Source organism: Entelurus aequoreus, linkage group LG02 (genome assembly GCF_033978785.1).
Source record: "Entelurus aequoreus isolate RoL-2023_Sb linkage group LG02, RoL_Eaeq_v1.1, whole genome shotgun sequence".
Taxonomy (NCBI): Eukaryota; Metazoa; Chordata; class Actinopteri; order Syngnathiformes; family Syngnathidae; genus Entelurus; species Entelurus aequoreus.
In genome coordinates, this window is record NC_084732.1 from 74,941,445 (window position 1) to 74,963,970 (window position 22,526).

At 40.2% G+C, this 22,526-nt stretch overlaps 1 long non-coding RNA gene across 1 annotated transcript in view; it reads left to right on the plus strand.

The window, feature by feature from the left end:
• The window catches only part of LOC133664506 (uncharacterized), a 47,049-nt gene that overhangs the window by 19,646 nt on the left and 4,877 nt on the right, over positions 1-22,526 (plus strand). Inside the window, exon 2 of the long non-coding RNA XR_009828590.1 lies at positions 13,523-13,652. This is a non-coding gene — a long non-coding RNA (uncharacterized LOC133664506). The remainder of the gene's footprint in view (positions 1-13,522; positions 13,653-22,526) is intronic.

The following is a 22,526-nucleotide window of genomic DNA, read 5'->3' on the forward strand; positions in this document are numbered from 1 at the left end:
TTTCTTGTTAGATTTCACCTCATTCCACTTTTTTAAATGTTTTTTTTTAAAATTTTTGCAATACTATCAATTTTGCAATTTTTGCAGAATGTGTGGCGGGCCGGTAAACAATTAGCTGCGGGCCGCAAATGGCCCCCGGGCCGCACTTTGGACACCCCTGCAGTAGACCCATAATAAATTCATAAAAGAACCAAACTTCATGAATGTTTTTTGTGACCAACAAGTATGTGCCCCAATCACTCTATCACTAAAAAAATAAGAGTTGTCGAAATTATTGGAAACTCAAGACAGCCATGACATTATGTTCTTCACAAGTGTATGTAAACTTTTGATCGCGACTCTATATCTGCCTTAGGCCAGCTAGAAAGCCTTACTGACAACAACTTGTGGCTATTGCAACTGTCTATCAACTGTATGTGTCCGTTCACTTACAGTGCACGGACGCTTGCATTCTGAAGGCCTCGGGCAGATTTGGTACAGCGTGGCAACATAAACTAGCTGAATTCTGATTGGATAAAAACTCTATAACCTAAAAACAAGGAGCACAATATGGCATGAAGAGAATATGAATAATTTTAGATATTTAGGGAAAGTAAATGAAAAATTATCTTTAATAATGATCATGATTTCTGGTTATGTTAGGCCAGTAGAGAAGACCTTGCTGGCCCTGACGGCACACCACTGCAACATAGGTATCCAAATATGGTAGAGTTCGATTTGTACGTGAATAGATACCTGGTAGTAGCGACGTAATTTGGTCAAAGCCTATAAAAGTACAGAACGCCCAACGGTTATTAACACAGGAGATGAAAAAGATGACGACGTATAATTCAAGTGTACGAGCCTGAACAGAGAGTACTTATTGAAAAATGGGGGAATTACCTGCGAGTTTTCACCTCGGACGATAATTATTGCCATGATTGGAGTTTTTATTGCACCGAGGCACGGAATATGTTTCACAGTTTGACTTGTAAGTGCGAGAACTCTCATTGATATTTCAGTGCGGGTCCTTGCAGCACTCACTTTCCCAATGCCACCGCTCCCGGTGTGTGTAGGTGTGTGTGTGTGTCTGTGTGTGTGTGTGTGTCCTCTGAAGCAGCTCGCAGAGATCAGCTCCCAGAAATTGGTCACGTCTCCTCCCACCGAGCACGCTCAGTGACACCCGATACTCTAAATGTATTCCACCTTTCATGTCACCTCACGCTAATTGGGAACTTGCGCCATTTTGTGTTTCTTTGTGCCCGTTGTTATTGTTCTACGTTGCCTTTGTTCCCGATTTCAGATCAAAAATTCCAAAAAAGAGTGAGCGTAGCCATGTGTGTGTGGCAAAGATATGCCAGAGTCACCTGTGAGGCCAAGTGTGTCCTTCATCCTGCTTCATCTGCATGCATGCTGAGGAGATGAGAGACTGCAGGCTTTATTGGAACAGATGACCTCGACTTTATGTTTCATGCATCGTTATCGTGAAGCCGATCTCTATCCGCCTTTAAATGGGCGCGCGCACACACACACACACACACACACACACACACACACACACACACACACACACACACACACACACACACACACACACACACACACACACACACACACACACACACATACACACACACACACACACACACACACACACACACACACACACACACTCCATCTTCACGTCTTCCACACAGCATGGACAGTGAGCCATGATGGTTGTCGTCTGGGGAACTAGCTGGATGCTTCTAGAACAGGGGTCACCAACGCGGTGCCCGCGGGCACCAGGTAGCCCGTAAGGACCAGATGAGTAGCCCGCTGGCCTGTTCTAAAAATAGCTCAAATAGCAGCACTTACCAGTGAGCTGCCTCTACTTTTTAAATTGTATTTATTTACTAGCAAGCTGGTCTCGCTTTGCCCAACATTTTTAATTCTAAGAGAGACAAAACTCAAATAGAATTTGAAAATCCAAGAAAATATTTTAAAGACTTGGTCTTCACTTGTTTAAGTAAATTCATTAATTGTTTTACTTTGCTTCTTATAACTTTCAGAAAGACAATTTTAGAGAAAAAATACAATCTTAAAAATGATTTTAGGATTTTTAAACACATATACCTTTTTACCTTTTAAATTCCTTCCTCTTCTTTCCTGACAATTTAAATCAATGTTCAAGTATTTTATTTTTTTTATTGTAAAGAATAATAAATACATTTTAATTTAATTCTTCATTTTAGCTTCTGTTTTTTCGACAAGAGTATTTGTGAAATATTTCTTCAAACTTATTATGATTAAAATTCAAAACAATTATTCTGGCAAATCTAGAAAATCTGTAGAATCAAATGTAAATCTTATTTCAAAGTCTTTTGAATTTCTTTAAAAATTTTTGTTCTGGAAAATCTAGAAGAAATAAGGATTTGTCTTTGTTAGAAATATAGCTTGGTCCAATTTGTTATATATTCTAACAAAGTGCAGATTGGATTTTAACCTATTTAAAACATGTCATCAAAATTCTACAATTAATTTTAATCAGGAAAAATTACTAATGATGTTCCATAAATTATTTTTTAAAGTTTTTCTCTTCTTTTTTTCGGTTGAATTTTGAATTTTAAAGAGTCGAAATTGAAGATAAACTATGTTTCAAAATTAAATTGTCATTTTTTTCGTGTTTTCTCCTCTTTTAAATTAAGTGTAAATATCATTAATTATTAATAATAACATAGAGTTAAAGGTAAATTGAGCCAATTGGCTATTTCTGGCAATTTATTTAAGTGTGTATCAAACTGGTAGCCCTTCGCATTTATCACTACCCAAGAAGTAGCTCTTGCTTTCAAAAAGGTTGGTGACCCCTGTTCTAGAACCTTTAGGTTGCAGCAATTACCTGGGAAAAGTGGAGAAATCCATCAAAACGCAGCACACCCGTTGGCTCGGGGGAGTGAAACGAGCGCTCCCTCAGACCCCGCTCGGGCTATGTTCGCACCGCAGGTCAGTCACAGTTCCTTTGGCCCGTATCAGATTGTCCGCATGAACAAGCGCAATTTAGTTTTTCCCCCCCCCCAATCTGACCCAGGTTTCTTTCATGAACCCGACATGCATCCGGTGCGACTGCGGCCTGAGCGATACCTTTCATATTTGTTCCAATTCCCGGTGCCTGGGTTATCCGTGGCGGCTGCTGGTCTTTCAAGTAGAGGAAGCTCATTTTCAGGTACCGTGTAAACACCAACACAGTCTCAAATAACAGGTAAAAGGCATTAAGATGCTAGATTGTGCAAAGACAACGTCCTTTACAGACACACTTCTCCACATCTGTCAAACTGCAAAGCCAACTTCAAAACCTTATCAAGAGGGCTGGTAAAATAATTGGCATGCAGCCCCCTTGTTCCCTTCAAGAAATATTCGACAAGACCGTGTGGAAGCAGGGTCTTAAAATCACCCGTGACCCACACCACATACTTCATAGTGAGATTGTGTTGATGCCCAATGGTAAACGGTAGAGAACAGCAACATACAAACTCAACAGGTATAGATTTTCCTTTGTCCCACTGGCAATCAAAGCACTTAACAACAGAAAACTATACAATAACCGGATGCAGAATAAGGAGTGCAATATTAGGATAGGGCAATACGGGGGGTGTGCAATACGGGGGTAGTGTAATGTGTGATCTCATAACTAACTGATATACCTGTGCACTGTTCACTGTCGTCACTGTATTGTCTGAACTGTATGTATATATATATATATATATATATATATATATATATATATATATATATATATATATATATATATATATAACCAATGGATGATCCTGAAACTGCTTGGTGTCGGATCGATACCCAAATGTGTGGTATTATCCAAAACTAATGTAAAGTATCCAAACAACAGAAGAATAAGTGATTACTACATTTTAACAGAAGTGTAGATAGAACATGTTGAAAGAGAAAATAAACAGATATTTGAAGTAAATGAACAAGTAGATTAATAATTCATTTTCTACCACTTGTCCTTAATAATTTTGACAAAACAATACAATAGAAAATGACACAATATGGTACCAGGACCGGTACCAAAATATTGGTCTCGGGACAACACTAGTCCATAGTAATTCAACAACATTAACGATAAAGAAATTGTCATGATCGGGATTCGTTTATAATAGGTTAGACTTTTGTTATTTTTCTTTGTTTTTTGTGGTATTCATTTCTTGTAGAGTGCTCTTATTTTACGTTTCATTTCCTGTTTACTAGAGATGTCCGATAATATCGGCAGTCCGATATTATGCTTTAAAATGTAATATCGGAAATTATCGGTATCGGTTTCCATTCAACCGAATTTCTCCCGATTTCCACCAAGACAACAATATTGGAGGCGTGCCTTATAGGCACTGCCTTAGCGTGCCGGCCCAATCACACAATATCTATGTTTTTTCATACACACAAGTGAATGCAAGGCATACTTGGTCAACAGCCATACAGGTCACACTGAGGGTGACCATATAAACAACTTTAACACTGTTACAAATATGCGCCACGCTGTGAACCCACACCAAACAAGAATGACAAACACATTTCGGGAGAACATCCGCACCGTAACACAACATAAACACAACAGAACAAATACCCAGAACCCCTTGCAGCACTATCTCTTTCGGGACGCTACAATATACACCCCCCCGCTACCCCTTACCCCCCCACCAACTCAACCCCGCCCACCTCAACCTCCTCATGCTCTCTCAGGGAGAGCATGTCTCAAATTCCAAGCTGCTGTTTTGAGGCATGTTAAAAAAAAAAAAGCACTTTGTGACTTCAATAATAAATATGGCAGTGCCATGTTGGCATTTTTTTCCATAACTTGAGTTGATTTATTTTGGAAAACCTTGTTACATTGTTTAATGCATCCAGCGAGGCATCACAACAAAATTAGGCATAATAATGTTTTAATTCCACATCTGTATATATCAGTATCGGTTGATATCGGAATCGGTAATTAAGAGTTGGACAATATCGGATATCGGCAAAAAAGCCATTATCTGACATCTCTACAGTTTACCTTATTGTCAGCCACTCTACCTCGGGCTTTAGCACTGATTCTCCACACCTGCTCCTGTCTGGTGATCAGGGGACTCACCTGCCTCTGATCACTAATCAGGACTAGTCATGGACGACGTTGGTTCGCTACTGTCTCTTTGCGCATGCTGCAACAGAAATTAATCTTGAACACGTCTTACTTAGCCCAAGCTAGCAGTTAAGCAGAGCACATTAGACACTGTGCCAGCATTGTGTATTATGAAAACCTGAGATCTTGTCGGTTGGACAGGATGTTTTGTGCATTAATTTTGTCTTCATGACATCCCATTGAGGCATTCCCTGGGGGTGTTGTGTTTCCACGGACAAGTAACCTCTTTTACCAATCTGTCACCAGCTTTTAATGCTTTTCTAGTCGGCATATCATTATCTGGTTACGCTGTCTGTCACAGTCTTGTCATGACGCCACAAAGGCCTCAAGGCAAGATAACCCAATCATATCCGTAAAAACTCTTTAACAATCAAATAATACGACAGTAGAGTATATTTTATATATTATTTGAAATTTGATCGCTTTAAATCTAGCAAAAAAGTGTCATCTTGAGGTCAGTTTGTCTTCCCTGCTTCTTTTCAGTCAGGATGATTGGAAAGTGTCACGAGGAAGACGAGGTAGAATGGCCGTAAAATACAGCATATCACATTTTGAAATATGAGGCGTGTCAGAGAAGTTGCAGGACTGCTGAAGTCGATCACATTCTTCAGTGTGATAGGGAATGTTTAGTCAGTCGACCAACAATGTCCACTAAGGAACGCTGCAGCGTTTTGCTTTGTTCAGTGCACGTCATTGGTAAAAATCTGTCGTCGCGACAAAAAACTTTTCTCTCTCAAAGTCGACCATTTATCTACCTATTTGAAATCTAAGAACACCGTAACGTTCCCGACTGTTAATTTTGTTGACTAAAATGTTTGTCTTAGTTATCGTCAACGACTTATTTTAGGATGATAACGAGTCATAACAAATGCACGTTGATGTAAACAATGGCGAAATTAATTGACAATTTAGTTGACAAGACGAAAATAATTGACAGACGAAATCCAATCATATTTCTTTTCATCTTTAGGTAGGTGGCACAAGTTAGGAATCTATCTAATCACAGTAGCATGGAGGAGAGGGGCGGGGGAATTTTCTAGTTCACACTCCAGGTCAATTACAATTTTTTTTGCCCGTACGTCACCTGTATCAAATTGTTTTCATGTTAAAGGCCTACTGAAACCCACTACTACCGACCACGCAGTCTGACAGTTTATATATCAATGATGAAATCTTAACATTGCAACACATGCCAATACGGCCGGGTTAGATTAGTAAAGTGCAATTTTAAATTTCCCGCGAAATATCCTGCTGAAAACGTCTCGGTATGATGACGTTTGCGCGTGACGTCACGGATTGTAGAGGACATTTTGGGACACCATTGTGGGCAGCTATTAAGTCGTCTGTTTTCATCGCAAAATTCCACAGTATTCTGGACATCTGTGTTGGTGAATCTTTTGCAATTTGTTTAATGAACAATGGAGACAGCAAAGAAGAAAGCTGTAGGTGGGAAGCGGTGTATTAGCGGCCGGCTGCAGCAACACAGACACGTGGCCGGTGTTTCATTGTTTATATTCCCGAAAGATGACAGTCAAGCTTTACCATTGGCCTGTGGAGAACTGGGACAACAGAGACTCTTACCAGGAGGACTTTGATTTGGATACGCAGTACCGTGAGTATGCAGCTGCGGCTTCCAAACATTTGATCCCTTGCCCGTACGTGCGTGCCGCTATGTGCATGTCACGTACGTAACTTTGGGGATTTTGGGGAAATATATGTGCTGTATGAACTTTGCGGAGGTGAACGGTACTTTGGGCTGTGGGATTGAGTGTGTTGTGCGGGTGTTTGATTTGTATTGGCGGGTTATATGGACGGGAGGGGGGAGGTGTTTGTTATGCGGGATTAATTTTTGGAATATTAAATATAAGCCTGGTTGTGTTGTGGCTAATAGAGTATATATATGTCTTGTGTTTATTTACTGTTTAAGTCATTCCCAGCTGAATATCAGGTCCCACCCGCCTCTCACAGCATCTTCCCTATCTGAATCGCTTCCACTGCCCTCTAGTCTTTCACTCTCACTTTCCTCATCCACGAATCTTTCATCCTCACTCAAATTAATGGGGAAATCGTCGCTGTCTCGGTCTGAATCGCTCTCGCTGCTGGTGGCCATGATTGTAAACAATGTGCAGATGTGAGGAGCTCCACAACCTGTGATGTCACGCTACTTCCGGTAAAGGCAAGGCTTTTTTATCAGCGACCAAAAGTTGCGAAATTTATCGTCGATGTTCTCTACTAAATCCTTTCAGCAAGAATATGGCAATGTCGCGAAATGACCAAGTATGACACATAGAATGGACCTGCTATCCCCGTTTAAATAAGTAAATCGCATTTCAGTAGGCCTTTAATGTCAATCAATCATCAATCAATCAATCAATCAATCAATCAAAGATTATTTATACAGCCCTAAATCAGGAGTGTCTCAAAGGGCTGCACAAGCCACAACGACATCCTCGGCTCAGATCCCACATCAGGGCAAGAAAAAAGTCAACCCAATGGGATTACAATGAGAAACCTTGGAGGGGACTGCAGATGTGGGGACCCCGGAGGTAGCGTGAAGGTAGGAAAATGATTTATTTTCCATAAATCAGTCCATAATACTAAAATGCAGGAAAATACAAACAAACACAAGAAAAGTGTGCCGATCGCACGGGGAGCTATGGCATAGCTACGGAAAGGTTTAGCATAGAAACAGGAATCAAAAGCTATACAAGCGTAACTTGTCGCATAACGCAAACAAAACAGCCAGCCCGAGTGTGGCGAAAAGCAGGAATAACTGACTCTCTGATTCGTGCCCGGCAGCAGGTGAGCGTCCCGAACACTAATCAAAGGCAGGTGAAAATAATCAGCACCCATGGCAACCAAGAGACACAAACCCTGGGGTGCTGAACTAAGGGAGTCTACACTAAACAAAACATGATCCAGGCAACGGATCATCACATTGTGTGCACGAATATTGCATAGTTTGTGTTTTTGCCATGAAAATACTGGGTTTTCTTTGTCTTCGCCTGGCATATAACATAAAAAAAAACTAAGAAAGTTTATATCGACTGTGAGAATGAGATATTTTTAAGTGTTCTTTTTTAATCCATGGTCATGTTTAAAGCAGCTAGTATTTTCCGATGTAGTGTGTCTTCTCGTGATTTCCGTGCTTTTATCTTATGTCCGTCAGTAAACTCTTCGCTTTGTTTTAAGGGCTCCTGTTGGTCGGCTCACAGAGCTGTTTTGGCAAGTTGTTATCTGTTTTCAAGGCCTTAACTGTGCTCCTTTATGGGCGAGAGGGGCTGTTTTCTCTTTTTGTTTGGATTTAGACCTCTTCTTGCTGATGCTATTGTCGCGTTGTCAGGGCTGGTCTCCTAAAGCTTTAGTAAAACTTGGCCAAGTACTATTCTGTCTTGGTGGTCCTTCTTACTCAACATATATGTCATCTAAAAGAACTTGAGCTTGACACGTGTGTTTTATTTCCTGAGAGGAAGACTGGTCGCACGCAACAATTTGGGGGCTTAGTCCGTAATGACACGTTGAGAATTGGACGTCTCTTTATATAAAGATTTATGTGTTGAAAGTTAACAAAAACATTAATATATATGACTTACTTTTATAACTGAAACCCTTTTGGGTCCCCTGGACCCTTAACATTCATCACATTTGGAGGATCTCCAAGGTTTAATCATCCAGGTGCATTTTGTGAAATATACAAATCGGACTAAAATATGAAACGGAATCCTAGTCCAGTGTTTTACTCTTAATCTATAATCCTTTGAGTCTCCAGTCATAACAGTTGTGTTGCCAAGGCTACGCGAGGTGTGATCATCCACGGTCCAGTGGACGTGTGGACAAGAAGGCCACACCACCCGTATCCTCGTGTACTTTGGGCATTAGTGCAGAACGCAAGGGCCGTGGTGCCGCAGGCTGGGTGAAAGGGTGCTGACACTTGACTTCAGCCAGCAGACGTCCATCGGCGACCACACACACACACACGCATAAACACACACACACATGCATAAACACGCACACGCACACAAGCACCAGGCTTTTAGTGGCTTAGTTGAGAAGCAAATGAGCGGGGGTTGGGGTGGCGGACAACCGTCAGGGTCTGCGGGGACAGCTGCGCACTCCTTCCCTCCTCACCGCCTCACACCTGTTACCCATCATTTCCGCTACAGCGCACACGGCATCCATGGGTGAAGCCCGGCACACCAGCACATGCCCCGGGAATTAATAAACACAACTCCACGCGCACGCTCGTTCGGAGATCAATTCATTTCCTGAATGCATAACCAAACGTCTTTCTCCTATCCGGGAGATCGCAAAAAGCCGCTGCCTGACCAGGGCTCAGAAAATCTGTAGAGACTCCTCCCACCCCCACCAAGGACTGTTTTCACTGCTGGACTCTGGAAAGAGGTTCCGCAGCTTCCGTAGCAGAACCTCCAGGTTCTGTAACAGCTTCTTCCCTCAGGCCATAAGACTCTTGAACGCATCATAATAGTCCCCTCAATTCCCCCCAAAAAACAGATGAACTCGCTGGACTATAAAGACAGTATAACATACATCCATAAATGTGGATGCATATGCAAAAGTGCAATATATTTATCTGTACAGTAATCTATTTATTTATATCTGCACCTTATTGCTCTTTTATCCTGCACTACAATGAGCTAATGCAACAAAATGTTGTTCTTATCTGTACTGTAAAGTTCAAATTTGAATGACAATAAAGGAAGTCTAAGTCTAACTCTTACCTTAAACATCTATTGCTTTTATAAAGAGCAATGAGTGTGAACACATGAATGTCACCACAACATAATACCTGAACACACACGTTTGTCAATAGAGGCACCTAACTTATTGATTAACACTTAATGTAAACAACAACTATTTGATAGATTCTACTGAAAAAAGAACATTTTTATTCAGATGAGTTATTGCACCAATGCTCTGTGTCATTATGTACAAAGGATCATTTCACTGAAGTACCGTATTTTTCGGACTATAAGGCTGTCATGATTCGTGGTCCGGATCATGTTTTGTGCTTTCTGTTAGTTTTGGACTCCTTTAGTTCCTGTTTGTGCACTCCTGAGTTGGTTACCATAGCAACGTAATATTTTCACCTGCCTCTTGTGTTCGGGACGCTCACATGTTGCTAATCAAGAGACATTATTTAAGCCTGCCTTTGTCAGTCAGTCGGTCTGGCTTCTTTGTTTGCGTCACGCTTCTGTTACGTGAGTTTTCCTATCTGTAGTCTATGCTAAGAGTTAGCCCTAGCATCCAGTGCGATCGGCACTTTTTCCTTCGTCTTGTTTTTCTGTTTTTGGTGCTTCGTTGATTTGCGAAGATTAAATCATGTTCCTACCTGCAAGTCCTGTCCGGAGTCGTCCATTTGCATCCCGGGAGAACGAACTGCGTAATAAGCTGCAACCTCCAAACCGTGACATAAGGCGCACTTAAAATCCTTTAATTTTCTCAAAAATCGACAGTGCGCCTTATAACCCGGTGCGCCTAATGTACGGAATAATTCTGGTTGTGCTTACCGGCCTCGAAGCAATTTTATTTGGTACATGTTGTAATGATAAGTCTGACCAGTAGATGGCAGTCGCACATAAGAGATATGTGTAGACTGCAATATGATGCCAGTAAACAACACCAAAACTTGAAATGTTCCATTGAAAATAAAGAACATTACACACAGCGCTCAAAAATCTGTCAAAATGTTTTAGTACGACTTTGAAGCCGCACCGCTTGATGGATTGTCGGCCCATTACTGCTACCGTAGTCAGAGATACAAGTATTACTATGATGTGTGTATAAGGACCGCAAAATGGCGCCCATTAGCAGACATATTATCTGGCGTTTTGTTTCACAATATTATGCAAAACCAACTTTTCTTACCTTCTGGTACCTGCTGATGTGTATTTGAGATCTGCATAAGTCCTGAAAAAAGTCTGCCACTGTAGTCCGTGCCGAAGCCGTAGTCGATAAGCTTCTTCTTTTTCTCTATCTTCTTGTTATGGGACATTCACCCTCTGCTGTTGCCATTTCTAATATAAAGTAGTGTAAAGTACTAACTTATATCTCGCTATGAAAGCGCTAAAACTACCGGGAAAGGGAAAACATGTTGAGTAGTGTGGGTGGATGGTTGAAAGGTCAAAATCTTGAGAATTTTGGGCATTGTAGAACTATGAATTGTCCAAGGTGAGTGGAGTGTGTGGATGGTGGAACAGTTTGAATGGGGTGAGTAATTTGGGAGTTGTGATTGTTGGAAAATTTGGTCCATTAATTTTACCTGGAGGTAAAGTTCGACTCAGATTTTAAATTCGAAAAACAAATCAGCAGCGTCGCTCAAAAAAGCTTTTATCAATTACGCCAAATAGCGAAAGTGGAACCGCTTCTATCAGGACATGATCTCGAGAAATGAATCCACGCCTTTATCTCGACTCGTCTTGACTACTGCAATGCCCTGTATGTAGGCATTAGCCATGCCTCCCTCGCCCGCCTGCAGCTCGTGCAGAACTCTGCTGCTCGTCTGCTAACACAGACCCGCAGATGTGAGCACATCACCCCTATATTAGCGTCCCTTCACTGGCTCCCTGTGCGTTACAGAATCAACTTTAAACTCCTTTTATTTGTTTTTAAATGTCTAAACAACCTCGCACCAACATATCTCTCCGACCTCCTTCAGCCTTACTGCCCCACCCGATCCCTAAGATCAGCCGATCAGCTGCTACTGACGGTCCCTGACACAGGGCTGAAGCTTAGAGGTGACAGAGCTTTCACCGCTGCTGCTCCCAAGCTCTGGAACGACCTACCTCTGAGTGTTAGACAGGCCTCCTCTCTTCCTGTTTTTAAATCTCTCTTAAAAACATACTTTTATTCCATGGCTTTTAACACTGAGTGATATCCATCCTGCAATGGCGCCCCCTAGTACACCTGCTGTGAAACTGTTTTTATGTTTTATTTATTTTATTTGATTTATTTATTTTTTATCGTGTTCTGTTTGTGTTGTGTTGTGTTTGCTCTGTACTCGTATAATCTTTTAACCTGCCCATTGTACAGCACTTTGGCTACCCCTGTGGTAAATTTTAAATGTGCTTTATAAATAAAGTTGATTTGATTTGATTTGATTCAATGGGCAAAATGTCCCGGAAAACCCGGAACTCTATATTACACGGTTTAGCTCCAGCCTATCTCGCCGATTGTATTGTACCATATGTCCCGACAAGAAATCTGCGTTCAAAGAACTCCGGCTTATTAGTGATTCCCAGAGCCCAAAAAAAGTCTGCGGGCTATAGAGCGTTTTCTATTCGGGCTCCAGTACTCTGGAATGCCCTCCCGGTAACAGTTAGAGATGCTACCTCAGTAGAAGAATTTAAGTCCCATCTTAAAACTCATTTGTATAATCTAGCCTTTAAATAGACCCCCCCTTTTTTAGACCAGTTGATCTGCCGTTTCTTTTCTTCTCTCCTCTTCTCCCCTGTCCCTTGCGAGGGGGAGTTGCATAGGTCCGGTGGCCATGGATGAAGTGCTGGCTGTCCAGAGCCGGGACCCCGGGTGGACCACTAGCCTGTGCATCGGTTGGGGACATCTCTGCGCTGCTGACCCGTCTCCGCTCGGGATGGTTTCCTGTTAGCCCCGCTGTGGACTGGACTCCCGCTGATGTGTTGGATCCACTGTGGACTGGACTTTCACAATGTTATGTCAGACCCACTCGACATCCGTTGCTTTCGGTCTCCCCTAGAGGGGGGGGGTTACCCACATATGCGGTCCTCTCCAAGGTTTCTCATAGTCATTCACCGACGTCCCACTGGGGTGAGTTTTTCCTTGCCCGTATGTGGGCTCTGTACCGAGGATGTCGTTGTGGCTTGTACAGCCCTTTGAGACACTTGTGATTTAGGGCTATATAAATAAACATTGATTGATTGATTGATTGATTCGAGATATTTGGGAATTATTTTTTTTGAGAAAGCCATCGATTTTCCGATCCAGCCGAACGTTTTGTTACTGGAACGGTTCCGATCCGATGAAAACCGTGGGCTTTGGCATTTACACAATAATGTGCATAACATAATGCATAATAGAAAAAGTTATAATAGTTTGTTACCTCCAACACAGTTGACTCTTCCCTTAAACAACGATTATGCCAGCAAGGACTGTAAAAATAGCGTAAGTTGATAAATGATGTATGAATGCTGTCGAGGTTTGTCCCCGTCTTCATTTGTCCCTTCAGCACCGAGTCCACACAGACATTCCCCAACAGGCCGCAGTTCTGTCACCAGCTGCCCTGAGGCCAATTCACCAGCAGCAGAGATGCAACCTGAACAACATTAAGCTGGGATTGCGGCACTCCAGCTCACTAAATCTCTGTCCACTCAACAGGTATTAAAAGCTAAGCAGTGAAGCGCCACACAGGAGACGGAACACGTCTCCTCCTCCCCGCTGATCGCCTTTTACTCCACTCAGCGCTACCAGCAGTCCCGCAAACAACCTCCTTTGTCAGCCTGCTATGGTGAGTGTCAGGGGAACAGCAACTTTCTTTCTGCATTCATCCATTTTTTTTAACCTTCTTCTTGTAAACACAACTTGAGAATATATGTAGCTGACCAAGAATGTTATAAACCGTGATGGGCAGTAACAAGCTACATGTAGCTAAGCTACGTAGCTTAACTACATTTTCCAGGAGCTTGGCGATAGCTTAGCTACTTTTTTAACGAGTAGATTTTCCTGTAGCTGAGCTACGTTTAGACCTACGTAGCTTACATCAAAGCGACAAGCTACAAAGAGAGAAAATGGACTGCGAATCCAGGCCCAAAAAATACGGGAAAAAAAACAAAACCAGTGAAGTTGTCACGTTGTGTAAATGGTAAATAAAAACAGAATACAATGATTTACAAATCCTTTTCAACCTGTATTCGATTGAATAGACTGCAAAGTCAAGTCAAGTCAAGTCAACTTTATTTATATAGCACATTTTCAACAACTTTTTAGATTGCACCAAAGTGCTTTACAGGTTAAAAAAGCATGGAGCAAACAAAAACAAAAAAAACAAACAAAAAAAAACAACTTTATTTATATAGCACATTTTCAACAACTTTTTAGATTGCACCAAAGTGCTTTACAGGTTAAAAAAGCATGGAGCAAACAAAAACAAAAAAAAACAAAAAAAAAAACAACAAAAAAAAAAAGACAAGATACTTAATGTTCGAACTGGTAAACTTCTGTTATTTTTTTGCAAATATTAGCTCATTTGTAATTTGATGCCTGCAACATGTTTCAAAAAAGCTGGCACAAGTGGCGCAAAAGACTGAGAAGGTTGAGGAATGCTCATCAAACACTTATTTGGAACATCCCACAGGTGAACAGGCTAATTGGGAACAGGTGGGTGCCATGATTGGGTATAACAGCAGCGTCCATGAAATGTTCAGTCATTCACAAACACAGATGGGGCGAGGGTCACCACTTTGTGAGCAAATTGTCGAACAGTTTAAGAACAACATTTCTCAACAAGCTATTGCAAGGAATTTTGGGATTTCACCATCTACGGTCCGTAATATCATCAAAAGTTTCAGAGACTCTCGATAAATCACTGCATGTAAGCGATGATATTACGGACCTTCGATTCACATCACATCAGTGTGTAAAGGATATCACCACATGGGCTCAGGAACACTTCAGAAAACCACTCTCAGTAACTACAGTTCGTCGCTACATCTATAAGTGCAAGTTAAAACTCTACTATGCAAAGCCAAAGCCATTTATCAACAACACCCAGAAACGTCGCCGGCTTTGCTTTGCCCGAGCTCATCTAAGATGGACTGATGCAAGGTGGAAAAGTGTTCTGTGGTCTGACGAGTCGACATTTCAAATTGTTTTTGGAAACTGTGGACGTCGTGTCCTCTGGACCAAAGAGGAAAAGAACCATCCGAATTGTGATCGGCGCAAAGTTCAAAAAACAGCGTCTGTATGTATGGGGGTGTATTAGTGCCCAAGACATGGGTAACTTACACATCTGTGAAGGCACCATTAATGCTGAAAGATACATACAGATCCCCACAAATAAACAGATCTCCTTTGCAACTTTTTCCACCTCAAAAGGGCTCAAATATTCAGGTAAAAAAAAAAAAAACGCGATAGAGATTAGATAGTTTAATGAGGAAAAAAACTGCTGTTCTCCTCAACAATTCTTACTTTGAAAAAAACTCACCAAGCAGCCGTCAATTTTCAGTTTCAGTTTAAGATTCAGTTTTACTTTGTGATTGTTCAAAGCATAGAAATACAATACAATAGCAAAAAAGGGGGACACTTTGTCCCACTTGCCTCACCTCCAAAATGTCTTCTCTGCTCAGAAAGCAGAATCAGTCCTTAAAAAATGAAGGGTTGTCATTTGTCCAAGGTTCCCATGGCAACAGCTCCCCTGATCTTGATGAGATTCAACTGTCGACTTGTCAACTTTCTATTTGATAACAAAGTTACAATAACAACGGGCTGAGCCGTCCTCTTATGCAGCCACCTCGTGGACACACACACACACACACACACACACACACACACACACACACACACACACACACACACACACACACACACACACACACACACACACACACACACACACACACACACACACACACACACACACACACACACACACACACACACACACACACACACACTATCACTAGCACTGTGGTGCACTCACAGGTTGAAACTACACAAGTCCTTAGCTTTCACAGCCAGGTCGATACAACGGTTAGAGATAAAGAAAAAAAATCCACTTTACCTAGTCGGTGAATCTTTCTCATATACAGCGGAAGAGATGTGGAGGGTGGAGGAGGAAGTGTCGACGACGCTGTGGATACTTCTTGACTGTTTCGAACTACACCTCTCTTGTCCATTGATTTCTTGGGTCTCATATTGAGCTAGCAAAGCTAGTAAAAAAATCTGCAAAAAGTTTTAAAAAATAAACAAATTCGCACAGTAGCTAACGACATTACATATTTTTATTTAGTCTGTGGTTCATAAATGTAAAAGCTTGTACAAAGAAGGATTCTTAATTTGAGGTTAACATTCTCTAATAAAGGACAGAAACTGTCATGTTCTGTGGTCATGTTTTGTTTGGTTATGTTTTGTTGGTTTTGGAACTCCATATTTCCTGTTTTTTGGTGCACTCTTGTTTGTTTTGGTTGCCATGGTGGCATATGATTTTCACCTGCTGCTGGTGTTCGGACTCACGCACCTGTCACTAATCCAGTCACTATTATTTAAGCTTGTAGTTGCCAGGTAGTCAGCTGGCGACATTACCCCTGATACTCTGTTTCATGCAATTTCATAGTTCATGCTGCCCTGCTCACGTCTCCGCAAGTAAGTTTTTGTTTGTTAATGTCACAGTTAGTCTCTTTTGTTTCATGTCCATAGTTTACGTCAAAGTGCTAGTTTTGTTTCCAGCGTTAAGTTTTGTGCCTCCGCTGTGAGCGCCTTTTGTTTGGACAGTTTTTATAGTAGAAATTAAACATGTACACTACCGTTCAAAAGTTTGGGGTCACCCAAACAATTTTGTGTTTGAGCCTTAATTTTTAAGAACAAGAATAGACTGTCGAGTTTCAGATAAAAGTTCTCTTTTTCTGGCCATTTTGAGCATTTAATTGACCCCACAAATGTGATGCTCCAGAAACTCAATCTGCTCAAAGGAAGGTCAGTTTTGTAGCTCCTGTAACGAGCTAAACTGTTTTCAGATGTGTGAACATGATTGCATAAGGGTTTTCTAATCATCAATTAGCCTTCTGAGCCAATGAGCAAACACATTGTACCATTAGAACACTGGAGTGATAGTTGCTGGAAATGGGCCTCTATACACCTATGTAGATATTGCACCAAAAACCAGACATTTGCAGCTAGAATAGTCATTTACCACATTAGCAATGTATAGAGTGTATTTCTTTAAAGTTAAGACTAGTTTAAAGTTACCTTCATTGAAAAGTACAGTTCTTTTCCTTCAAAAATAAGGACATTTCAATGTGACCCCAAACTTTTGAACGGTAGTGTATTTACCTTCAAGCCATGTCCAGTCAGGTCGATTTGCACCACGGGAAAACATTCATCACAGTCCACAATGTGTCAGAAACGGCTAAAGAATCTGTCATATTAAGGTTGTTAAATTGGGCTTGTAGATAATTTATTGTGCAATATAAGAACAAATTAAGTGAATAAAGGACCATTTATGTAATAATGAATTAATACAGCATATATGGGAAAACACCTTACATTAATGACACTTTAATTCAATAATAACATTGATAATTACATGTATTTTTAATAGCAATAACAACAGCTGTAAAAAAAAAAAATGGAGGGTAGATTAGACTTTATTGGTCCACAAGGGAAATTGTTCCATACAGTAACTCAGTTACAAAGGATGGAAAGGATAAGGATGGAAAGGATAATGCACACAAGGGCATAAAGGTATAAAGTAGACTAAAAATGGACCATAGTAGCAGTATAGAATATAACATATAACATATAAAATACAAAAAAGATGTCTACTGATGGCGTGTAAAAATAGCAGCTGAATACTGTCATGGTCCCATTCTCTTCTTTCTGTCTCTGCCTCCTAATCTGTCATCTTCCCTGCAGTACAAACAATTGACACTTACCTCCATGTCATTTGATCCGACCGAAACAGGCGATTTTAATCACGCTTGTATTCAATGACACTGTTTTAAGGAGATAAGGATGTGCCCTTTTTATGCTTTTTTGACAATTGACTAGCAAACAGTACCAATATGCAGCCCAGTGTAGTTAAGTAAAGAAGGAAATCTTATAATCATTCACACATATAAGATTCAACACCAAAAAAACTATTATTATTAATCCACCGCAAAACTTTGGCACGCGCGACAGCCCACAGTTTTTATCCGATCGCATCCGTTCCAGCATCAAAGCGTTTGGCCCGACGGGGAAACGTGAGCCCTCCCAAAAATTTTTTTTTAAATATCCCAGATTACGCAGAATTCCCGGTTTTATGTGACATTTTTCCCATTGAAAATGAATCTGCCATTTTTCGAACTGGCACAATTTCTACATTTCTCAACCGATTCGAACTGTTGCACCATCAACGCTGTCATCCCACCTTGGACAATCAAACTACCATTTTCCAGGTTAAAAAAATGTCCAGGTATTCCCAGAATTCCCGGTTTTCCAAAGCCTTATTTGACCTCTTCCTGGAAAATTTTCATAGTCCACATTTTTTACCATTCCACTTTCAATACATTCTTCTTAATTTTTTTTTTTTTCCGTAGAAAAATTCCCTGTTTTCCCGAAATTCCAATTAAAATTCTTACGGTTACTACGTCAACATTTTTCAACCATTTCGAAAAATTCCAACACAAACTTATTGATATCATCTAGGACAATTGTGGTATTATCTATATTTTCAAAAATTCCTGTTCTTTCCTGAAATTCCCAAATTACTAGGAAATTCCAATTCAAATGGACGTATTCTTAGTTGTACGTTTGTACAATACCCTACATTTTTTTAAATGTTCGCATTTTTTAAACTCAATTCCGACCTTTCAACCATCCATTCACACTACTCTTACGATTTATCGAATGCAAAACATGTTTTCCCTCTCCCCAAATTCCCGGTTTTCACAGAATTTCCAGTAGTTTTCTCACCATTGAAAATGAATGGGCAAAATACAAATGTCTCTAAATCCCACATTTCTCAACCGATTCGAACTGTTGCACCATCAACGCACTCATCTTACCTCGGACAATCAAACTACCATTTTCCAAGTTCAAAAAATTTCCCAGAATTCCCGGTTTTCCAAAGCCCTATTTCACCTCCTCCTGGAAAGTTTTCACAGTACATTTTTTTCAACGTTTTTTTTCATCATTCCACCTTTAAAACTTTCTTCTTAACTATATATTTTTTTCGGAATACATTCCCGGTTTTCCCGCAATTACAGGAATTCCGAAATTCCAATTAAAGTTCAGACGGTTACTTCGTCAACATTTTTCAACCATTTCGAAAAATTCCAACACCAGCCCATTCATATCATCTCGGACAATTGTGGTATTATCTACATTTTCAAAAATTCCTGTTTTTCCCTGAAATTCCCAAATTACTAGAAAATTCCCATTCCAATGGACGTATTCATAGTTGTACAATATCCAAACATTTTTTAAATTTTCGCATTTTTTAAACCCAATTCCAACCTTTCAACCATCCATACACACTATTCTTACGATATATCGAACTTTCCCCAAATTCCCAGGTTTTCCCGGAATTTCCAGTACCGGTAGTTTTCTCCCCATTAAAAATGAATGGGCAAAATTCAAAGGTCTCCAAATCCCACATTTCTCAACCGATTCGAACTGGTACTCATCTCACCTTGGACAATCAAACTACCATTTACCAGGTTAAAAAAATGTCCAGGTATTTCCAGAATTCCCGGTTTTCTAAAGCCCAATTTTACCTTTATTTTTCAACCGTTTTTTTTAACCATTCCACCCTCAAAACATTTTTCCTAATTTTTTTTTTTTTCGTAGAAAAATTCCCTGTTTTCCCGAAATTCCAGGAATTCGGAAATTCCAATTAAAATTCGGACAGTTACTACGTCAACATTTTTCAACCATTTCGAAAAATTCTAACACAAACCCATTCATATCATCTAGGACAATTGTGGTATTATCTATATTTTCAAAAATTCCTGTTTTTCCCTGAAATTTCAAAATTACTAGGAAATTCCCATTCAAATGGTCATATATCTTAGCTATACAGTACCCTAAATTGTTTTTAAATGTTCGCATTTTTTTAAACCCGATTCTGACCTTTCAACCATCTATACACACTACTCTTACGATATATATCGAATGCAAAACATGTTTTCCCTTTCCCCAAATTCCCGGTTTTCCCGGAATTTCCAGTAGTTTTCTCCCCCATTGAAAATGAATGGGTAAAATACAAATGTCTCCAAATCCCACATTTCTCATCCGATTCGAACCGTTCCAACATCCACACATAGGGCATTCACACGCAATTCCTGCCAGAATTGTAAATTCTAGTATTCCTTATAACTTCCTTCTTTGTGAATGCAGGAAATATGTTGCAGACTTTATATTTTATCAATGTAAAAAACTAATACAAGCAAGACTGCTTTATCTTATAAAAACAAACAAAACAATGTCCTAATATTCCTAATGTCCTTTTTCTGTGTTCTAGTCAGTGTTGCATCACTACACAAATCATTATCGCCGCAATGTGATGTGAGAAGGTTTGAAGGGGCAGCTCACTACCTCCCATGCAGCTTCCCCGGGGGGTATTATCCTTAGCGAGGCAAAGGCTTTGTAATTTGAGCCCATGGCTCCACATGCATTCAAGTGTCGAATTACAGAGCCATGACAAAGGCCTGTTGGATCCCTGAAAGTATGCAAGTATGCCCTCATATGACGAATAAGGTGCCACTCAAAGGGGCTGAGGGGTAGCAGGTAAGCGCATTGGATCCCAAACAAGTCAAACGACTCTTTTCCATGTTTTATATTTGCAATACACTCGAGCTCCATTGGTTCTGTGATGGAGTTCTAACTCAAGATACTTGCATCTCAAACAAATGTTGCTCATGGAAATAAATTAAAATCAATTTAAAGGGGACCTATTATGCAAAACCTACTTCACCTGTTTTGTGTGTATTTAGCATCAGCATAAGTCCCAAAAATGTGAGATCAAACTATGGAGGCATGGCGGGGATGTTTATAAAACAGTCTTGCCTTCCTTCATACTTCCTTCAAACGCGCCCAACTTGTGATATTTCCCCCGTTGGTGACATCAGTGCATATCTCCATATATGGTAGAAATATACCCAAAGATCTTAGCGCAAGCCCGCCATTGTAGTCCGACGATGTAGTCAATAAGGTTCTTCTTTTTCTCTATCCTCTTGTTGTGGGGCAGACTGGCTCGTACATTCACATACATCCTCAGCTGTGGCCATTTCTAATACAAAGTAGTGCACAGTTCTAACTTACAGTATTTTCTGGACTATAGAGCGCACCAGGATATAAGCCACACCCACTAAAATTTTAAAGAAAATAACATGTTTCCATATATTAGCCGCACCGGACTATTAGACGCAGATAGATACTTTGTGAAATTAGTTATTTACACAGAAAGATTGTGTAAATGTTTATTTACATACCTTAATTGTGTCTGTAACACGGCAGTAAAACGGCTGATCAAACAAAACAGAAGTCATCGTCATGGACCCACTAGATGTGGAAGCTGGTTCTCCAATCAGCTAAACAGACTCCTACAATAACTCCACTGTGACGTTTTGGTGAATTTATGAAACTGAAACAATACAAAAAGCAAGACATTGTAAAATAATAATATAAACAAAGACAGCTTCATTAAATTACCACAGCACGTACAAATATGCCTGAAAACACTTCTACAGACATCACACATGGGACGGGTTTGTGAGTAAAAACTGCTTTAGTTATATTGTAAAACTTACAATCATTGCTTGGAGTGATAAATCAAGAATCCTTACTGTAGAAACGCTATGGACAGCTAGACAACCGAACGGAACTTGTACTTCCGGTAGGTTTGAACATAAATCTAAACATTGATTGATTGATTGAATTGATTGATTGAAACTTTTATTAGTAGACTGCACAGTACAGTACATATTCCGTACAATTGATCACTAAATGGTAACACCCGAATAAGTTTTTCAACTTGTTTAAGTCGGGGTCCGCGTAAATCAATTCATGGTAACAGAAGGGCAAGGCAGCCACTGCACCACCTGTAGTGAGAAAACTCGTCCAAAAGATGCTGCCGTAGCACAAACAATGACACACCTATTCAGTTTGTCTGCTTGTTTTTTTTTTAACTGTTTGCTTTTCAGAATCCATAAATTAGCCGCTCCGTTTTATAGGCCGCAGGGTTCAAAGCGTAGTGCTTTACTTTTTCCACATATTTTCCAGCCTTTTTCCTCAAAACTTTACACACAATACCCCATAATAACAATGGGAAAGTTTTTATTTATTTATTTTTTTTCCATTTTTTTATTGCAAATATATTAAAATGGAAAAGAAAAAAAAACTACGTACATGTGAATTTATTTTTAAAATTTAATAAATTTGCAAAATAAAAAAAAATTGAAAAAACTTCTGACATTGTCTTTATGGGGTATTGTGTGTAGAATTTTGGAATAAGGCTCTGACACAGGGGTCACCAACACGGTGCCCGCGGGCAGCAGGTAGCCCGTAAGGACCACATGAGTAGCCCGCTGGCCTGTTCTAAAAATAGCTCAAATAGCAGCACTTACCAGTGAGCTGCCTCTATTTTTTAAATTGTATTTATTTACTAGCAAGCTGGTCTCGCTTT